Source organism: Pinus tabuliformis, chromosome Q (genome assembly GCF_031772625.1).
Source record: "Pinus tabuliformis cultivar Carrire ecotype Pingquan chromosome Q, CPIR1, whole genome shotgun sequence".
Classification (NCBI taxonomy): Eukaryota; Viridiplantae; Streptophyta; class Pinopsida; order Pinales; family Pinaceae; genus Pinus; species Pinus tabuliformis.
Window position 1 is genome coordinate 1,081,464,784 of NC_142296.1, and position 7,845 is coordinate 1,081,472,628.

The following is a 7,845-nucleotide window of genomic DNA, read 5'->3' on the forward strand; positions in this document are numbered from 1 at the left end:
TGGGTTTATTGAAATATTGGTAAAAATACTGCGCTGACATTGAATTGCTTCAATTTCTCTGCATGGTTGATTGCTTAGCTGTGTTTTGCATATTGGCCATGGATTGAGAGATGCCATGGATGCAAGCATTGATAGAAAGGATCTGTTTGTGGTATCCAAACTTTGATAGGTATTACATTTCAACATTTTATATCTTTTCTACTTCAAATTGCAAATTGATCTCCCATTTAGCATATACTACACTTTGAAACTATGATTAACCAACCTGCTTCTAAACCAACAGCCCTCACCTATATCTTATGGGCTTTTCATTATCTTTTATGTTTGGGATTTGGGCAAGTGCACTATTATGTCTCCTGACAAAGGCAGGGATGCTCTTCACAAGTCTCTTAATGATCTACAACTTGACTATCTTGATCTTTACCTAGTATGTAACCCTCATGCTTGAGGTGGTGTAATATTGTTTTACTCCATAGATTTCTCCTTCATTTACCTGGTGTGTTTGACCCACTTGGCTTATATATATAGGATGTATGTACTTGAATCAAAATATTGAGGATTTAACGAGGGAGTTCATGAAAAAAATTAATAAAAAAATTTTAATCTGAAAAACTTCTATCTTTGTTTCATAGAAACAAAATCAAACTCAAATGAGAAGTGGATTTTAATCAAGATTTTGTCTGCACCAATTAAAAATGACCAATTTGATTTTATCTGTGTAGAAATTTCAAACACCATAGTCCAAAAGAGGTTGTCTTGATTTGATTCTTCTATTTATCATCTATTAAAAATGACCAATTTGATTTTATCTGTGTAGAAATTTCAAACACCACAGTCCAAAAGAGGTTGTCTTGATTTGATTCTTCTATTTATCATCTGCTATTTCAGTTCCCTTGGCCATTTCACTTGAGAGAAGGGGGAAATAGCCCTCCCAAAGGTGGTGATGTGTTAGATTTAAACATGGATGGTGTATGGAGAGAAATGGAAAAATTGGTAGTAGAGAAAAAGGTTAGAGAAAATGGGATAAGTAGGGGAAGTAGCCCTCCCAAAGGTGGTAATGTGTTATATTTAAACATGGATGGTGTATGGAGAGAAATGGAAAAATTGGTAGTAGAGAAAAAGGTTCGAGAAATTGGGATAAGTATTTTAACAGTGAAAAAGTTGGAATCTCTACTTAACCATGCAATAACTTTGCCTTTTGTGTGCTAGGTACCATAGCACTAGTATTCAAAGTTTGCTTCCCTGTCATATTTTACAGTACTTGTCAAATAATATGGATGTCACTTATACATGATATTTATACAAAGACTATGGCACATGCAGATGGAAATGCATCCTGGGAGAAATGATAAGATTTTGAACACTTTTAGGAAGTACAAGATCCATGTTGTTGTGAGTCATTACATTCCATGCTTAAAAATTGTGTATCATTGGACTCAGGCTTTTAGTCCAAAAGAACAAGTTTAAATATAAGTAGATTTCAGTGATAATGAGTAGAAAAGTGAATCTCTGCTAAGAGGGGACAAAGACACTCCTAGTATTCACGAGGAAAAATTAGAGATGTTTTGAAAAAGGAAGACGGTGAATCTAAAAGGATAATAAAATTTATTTTTAAAGTTATTGAATTCGATAAGCTATTTTTAAAGTAGTGTTTGGCATTGATATCATAATATCCAACCCCACTATAACAACAATTATTCTTTACTAGTTCTTAAAGTGTATTCAAGAGAAAGACAATTTCCAGCCCTATATTCATTTAGATATAAGTTGACATAGATATCCAACAACATAGGTTTTCTTCATCAATAAATAGAAAATAAAAATTAAATAAAATTGGGTGTGTTCCCAATCCTTAGTAGCTAAGAGCTTTTGGATGCTTACTTTCAATTTATCCTTATGGGGAAGAGTGATGAGATCTAAATACGGAGAGCCTTTTGGATACTTTCTTTCAATTTATCCTTATGGGGAAGAGTGATGATATATAAATACCCAATATGGATGTTCATGGATTGTATGGAAGGGTTTGATTGATGTCTTTCCTGTAGTTATTTGTTTAATGTGGAAGGTCGGAAGCGGAAGGAAAGTAAGAATTGAGGAATATCCTTGGTCATGATTGGGTGATGGATCCCACCTCTTTGGGTACCAAGTTCAAATCCTTCATAATGCTTGTATTTTATCCCTTGCATATGCCAAAGCCTAAACCCCTCAACAATGGGGCCAAAGAGGATGGAAATCAAAGGATAATTTAAGCCTAAAAGGTTTGCATGTAGTTGAATGGCATAATTATGTAAGTAAGCTATCCTCCATGTTTATTTTCCTCTCAAGTACTAGTGAAAGGAACCCATCAAAATTGAATTCATTGTATCTAATACGTGGTGACGCTTGAAATTTCTCACTGAATTTGTGATACAAGTTTAGATTTGGAAAGATATCCATCATAGTGTATATTATTTTATTTAGCTTATGTGATGTCATCTTACATGTATTTCTTCAAAATCTATTAAATATTTATTATTGGAACTTGAAATACCATCTTTGAAGATTAAGAGGCAATTTATGTTGGAAATGTTATAAAATCTATCAATTTGGCATAATGTAAGTGATTTGTCTTTATCTTCTAACTCTGAATGAAATTTTGTTTACTAATTTTTATTTTCAAAGATGTTTTATATGGCACAATTCTTCTCAAATATATGCCTTACGGTATTTCCTGTACAACATTTGGTGCAATTGCTAGTTATTGAATATGGCCTATGATGATGGGCCTTGGACTACTTCACTCAGTAGTGATGTTGTATGTAAACAATTAAATTTATGGGATGTTTGATTAACTGGTTTGAGTAAGAATATATATGAGTGTAACTTATAGGTGAATTGGTATTTTTCACCAGAATTGAATAATATAATTTCAAATAAGTTTGTGGTTTTTATTATTTAAAATACATTTTAATGCATAAATAGATTCAATGTGCTTAAAAGCTCATGAGGCCTTGAAATTCTACAGATTAAACAACTTAAACTCAATTTTTAAAAAATTTCTATCAATTTTGGCTAAAGTTAACCAAGAAAAATATTTTGAAAAAAATTATTTTATCTATTAGTTAAACTACATGTATATATATTTATTAAATTTTAATAATGATTATATGTATAAAAAATTAATATTATATAATAATAATTAGTGTAATTGGTTAGAGATTTAATTAATTAAATTTGAATAATAGTTTTATATATACAAATTAAATGTTATATATAATAATTGTATTAAAAATATTAATATGCTTTATTACTATTAAAAACATTAATAATTCCCACCTGTAGATCACCTAATAATGCAATATATTAAAGCAAAATACTTGATCTACTTCTACAACCAATTTATCGGAAGATTAATCGAACATGAGTAACATCAATAAGAACACATATAACTAATATGGAGAAATCAATCACACATAACACAGAAGACATCACCCGGGGAAAGCCTCAGCCTAAAACCCCAACTCTGTATTATCATATAAGTGGAAATATAGTCAGTATTACAAAAAGAATCAGCTCAAAAGCTATCCTGCTCTCTTTGCAATACCTTTGATGCTCATAGATAGTCAAAGGCCTCTATCTAACCTTTGGTCTACCCTCCAAGCCTCCTATTTCTTTACGCAATTTTGATTGACGTCCGGTGCAGCCACTTGTGTGAATTGGCCTCTTCACACACTCACTAACCTCTGATCCAACTATGCAGTCCTGAAGGAGATAAATCCCCATCCATGGATGACCTTCCTTTATAGGAAAATTTTCATCCAACTGATAGTACACTGTCCCTTCTTTGATCTCAACTGGGTCTCTATCTAAATTGACATGCATTAGTTATTTATGAGAGAATCATCAGTTATCTGAAGTACAACAGTGATATGCAAGCATGCATTAACTAACTGAACTCACATTAATTTAAACAAACATTTTAAATCAATCTAACTAGACTTGACTTAGTTAACTAAGCCAACTAATTACAACTCAAATTAGAACTCATCCTTATCTCTTTAACTGATGGATAAATTCCTCAATTAATAGAGAAACTGTTGCATGTCCACACTCACTAACCTCTGATCCAACTATGCAGTCCTGAAGGAGATAAATCCCCATCCATGGATGTCCTTCTTTTATAGGAAAATTTTCATCCAACTGATAGTACATTGTCCCTTCTTTGATCTCAACTGGGTCTCTATCTAAATTGACATGCATTAGTTATTTATGAGAGAATCATCAGTTATCTGAAGTACAACAGTGATATGCAAGCATGCATTAACTAACTGAACTCACATTAATTTAAACAAACATTTTAAATCAATCTAACTAGACTTGACTTAGTTAACTGAGCCAACTAATTACAACTCAAATTAGAATTCATCCTTATCTCTTTAACTGATGGATAAATTCCTCAATTAATAGAGAAACTGTTGCATGTCCTCACATAGACTTTATGTTTGATTTTTCACAACTAATTAACTCATGGTGAATTAATTAATTTATTTTCAAATGGTTGTTAGATTCAAATTTAAATTTTATTTCCTATTTTAGTCCAGGGACTGACTAAAATTGGAATCCATCCCGAACTGCTAAAAATAGAAATGTTATTTTTAGCACTTCCATTTCTTATTCCTTGTTGCTTAATCTAGGACTGGTATATGAACTGCTATTTATAGCAGCGCTATTTTTAGCACTTCTATTTTTAGCATTTCTTGTTGCCATTTTCAACACTCCCTCTCAACAAGAAAGGCAATCAACTTGAACCCAATCCTGTACCTTTGGAATGTTCTGGATGCAACACTTCTCCCAAGTGTGGACGCTCCAGCAACTCTAGAAACAAAAATAACTCCCAATTGACCTCTCTGTTGGGCTAGAAACATACTCTGATGCTGAAGCTCTATCTACCACTAACAAGTGCTCTCTCTCTGACCTTTGAGCTGCTGCAACACTCCATGCATCTCACACCATAGCACAGCTCTCTATGCCATCCTGCACTGGTGCAACACTCCTGTGCCTCTTGCATTGTTGCAGCCTGCTAGCTCTACATTGTCTTGGGACTCCTGCACTGTAGCTCTCTCTATTGCTCCATCAGCATCTATCACTACCTAATCAGCCAGTCCTGCTACTCCTCGTCGAAGCTGCCATAGCAAGGTCTAATCAAAGAGGTCGTGTACCTCAAGGATCCTACCCCTATTTCAACCTTCCTAGGACAATCACTTCACATCGCCCCACCTCACACCTGGAGGTATGGATGCATGTGATCCCTCTGCCCACTTGGCTCAAAATTTCCCCCTACTAGAGGTCTCTGCATGAGTGAATGCCTCCACTCTATCTCCTTTCATCTTCCCCAGTTGTGGCTGCTCCACAACCTCCTGAAGCTACTTCACCAATCATGGCTCATCCACAATTGTCCGAGACTTCTTCTGGCACTGCATGTTGAGGGGTAATGTACTCTCCCTCTCAACCACCAAGTATCTTACCTTTGTCTTGCTCCTCAAGGCTTTGCATGCATCTTGTACCTCAAGTGCATACAGGTTCTTGGCTAGCACACCATTTTGTTTCATAATTCCCGCCGTGACAAAATTTTCTAGAAAAAGAGCTAATTTTAAATCAATGATATCTCCCTCATTCGAACTCTGATTCATCCAATTTTTTTTTGAATTTGGGTATTTTCTACAAAGAATCCAGATTTTCTATTTCTTTCTGAAAATGTTTCACAAAAAATTTCAGTTCTACTCTAAAAACTCGCGGCCCAAAACTCAAAACTTCGAAATCTCCTCTCTTTTGTATATTGTTCTTTGCTTTGATCACCTTTGGTCTGATACCATGTAGAAATTCTCGCCTGTAGATCACCTAATAATGCAATAGACTAAAGCAAAATACTTGCTCTACTTCTACAACAAATTTAGAGGAAGTTTAATCGAACATGAGCAACATCAATAAGAACACATATAACTGATATGGAGAAATGAATTACACATAAAACTGAAGATATAACCTAGGGAAAGCCTCAGCCTAAAACCCTAGCTTTGTATTATCATACAAGTGGAAATATTGCCAGTATTACAAAAAGAATCAGCTCAAAAGCTATCCTGCTCTCTCTGCAATACCTATGCTGCTCATAGACAGCCAAAGGCCTCTATCTAACCTCTCTTCTGCCCTCCAAGCCTCCTATTGCTTTGCAAAATTTTGATTGGGATCCAGTGTAGCCACTTGTGTGAATTGGCCTCTTCACACACTCACTAACCTCTAATCCAACTACGCAGTCCTCAAGGAAATAAATCCTCATCCATGGATGATCTTCCTTTATAGGAAAAATTTCATCCAACTAATAGTGCTCTGTCCCTTTTTTGATCTCAACTGGGTCTCTGTCTGAACTGACATGCATGAGTTATCTAAAGTACAGAAGTTATATGCAAGCATGCATTAACTAATTGAACTCAAATTAGTTTAAACAAACTGTTTAAATCAATCTAACTAGACTTGGCTTAGTTAACTGAGCCAACTAATTACAACTCAAATTAGAATTCATCCTTATCTCTTCAACTGATGGATAAATTCCTCAATTAATAGAGAAACTGTTGCATGTCCTCACATAGACTTCATGTTTTTCACAACTAATTAACTCATGGTGAATTAATTAATTTATTTTCAAACAGTTGTTAAGTTCAAATTTGAATTTTACTTCCTATTTTAGTCCAAGGACTAACTAAAATTGGAATCCATCCTGAACTACTAAAAATAGCAATGCTATTTTTAGCACTTCCATTTTTCATTCCTTGTTCCTCAATCCAACACTGGTACCTAAACTGCTATTTATAGCAGTGTTATTTTTAGCACTTCTATTTTTAGTGTTTCTTGTTGCCATTTTCAACAGTTTCATAAATAATTAAAACACAAATAACTATAGAAATGTATTTTTATTAAAAAATTAAAATAAAAGAATTGATATTTTAATATTTGATAAATTCAATTCGCAAGGGTAGTTTAATTGATGATTAATGTGTTATGAAGAATTATGTAAACCATGAGATTTAGGGTTCAAATATTTTTGGGTCAAATAAAAAAAAATTGGCACATTCAAATATAAAAGAAATATATGTTAGTTATTATTTAAATAAATATGCTAATAATTTTTACATATATTTAAATGTTAATTATTTTATATGACAACATCATATATTATATATGACAATATCATATGATGATGATGATGATGATGATAAATAATTTCCAATAAGACCAATATGGTTTATCAAACCTTATGAAGGAAAGAGATTAATTGAGGTTCTTTAACATTGTATTTCTATGCTAAAAATTAAGTGAAAGAAGAATTCCCAGATCACCATAGTTATGTTGACTTAACATGTTGAGAAGGTTGGTAGTGTGACAAATATTTTGAAATTTAGAAGGGATGTGAGTAAAAGTTGGACAATCTAAGAAAAAAAAAATTCATCTTCAACCCTCTTAGTATTGCATAGGTGATAGACTCTTTCATCCCATGGCTTTTTGGAAATCGACCAACATCAAGTTTCACTTTAAATCTCATGAGAATTATTTTTCATCTTAGTAATGTTCATTTTCTTCTTAACACTAGTCAAGACAGATAGATAATTTTTCTTTTCAAGGACGAGTTTGATCACCTCCTTATAATATCTTAGTTTACTTTTTCCCTCTAAACATGTGTTTCCCCTTAACTTATCCTTAAATTTAGAAGTAATTATACTTTTAATATTATCTTTATTCTTCAAGGTGATATCCTCCCTTATCCCCCAACTATATAGACAAAACTCGACATCCTTAGGTCATACTCGCTTGAGC